Source organism: Gavialis gangeticus, unplaced genomic scaffold, assembly GCF_001723915.1.
Source record: "Gavialis gangeticus isolate Ggan-Ray unplaced genomic scaffold, GavGan_comp1, whole genome shotgun sequence".
NCBI classification, from domain to species: domain Eukaryota; kingdom Metazoa; phylum Chordata; order Crocodylia; family Gavialidae; genus Gavialis; species Gavialis gangeticus.
Genome location: NW_017729029.1, coordinates 55101715 through 55102155, shown reverse-complemented (window position 1 = coordinate 55102155; position 441 = coordinate 55101715). Strand labels below are relative to the sequence as shown.

At 70.5% G+C, this 441-nt stretch overlaps 1 protein-coding gene across 1 annotated transcript in view; it reads right to left on the bottom strand.

The window, feature by feature from the left end:
• Window positions 1–441, bottom strand: part of RNF128 (ring finger protein 128, E3 ubiquitin protein ligase) — a 78270-nt gene that overhangs the window by 59156 nt on the left and 18673 nt on the right. The window lies entirely within an intron of this gene.

Here is a 441-nt window from a genome sequence, read left to right as displayed (position 1 = left end):
AAACCCCCACGCCCACGCGGGGCGGTCCCGCACCTGAGGGCGGGGCCGGGCCGGGCCTGCCCACGGGGCGGGGCGGAGAGGGTGCCACAGGCCCCAGCACCTCCTCGTCGCGCGTGTGATCGGGCCCCCACACCCCCTGCAGTCGGGGTCCCACAGGCACCTGTACCCCCACCCCTGTGCGACCGGGTCCGCCCACCTCCGTCCGCCTGTGTAATCAATCAGACACCAGCATCTCCTCATGGCCCCTGTGTCATCGGGTCCCCCCCAGGCACCAGCACCTCCATCCCCTGTGTCAACGGGTCCCCCCATGGGCACCAGCAACCCCCTCCCTCCCCCTGTGTAATCAGGCCCCCTCATAGGTGCCAGCACCACCCATCCCCTGTGTATCATCGGGTCCCACACGGGCACCTGCGTCCCCATCCCGTGTAATCAGGTCCCCCC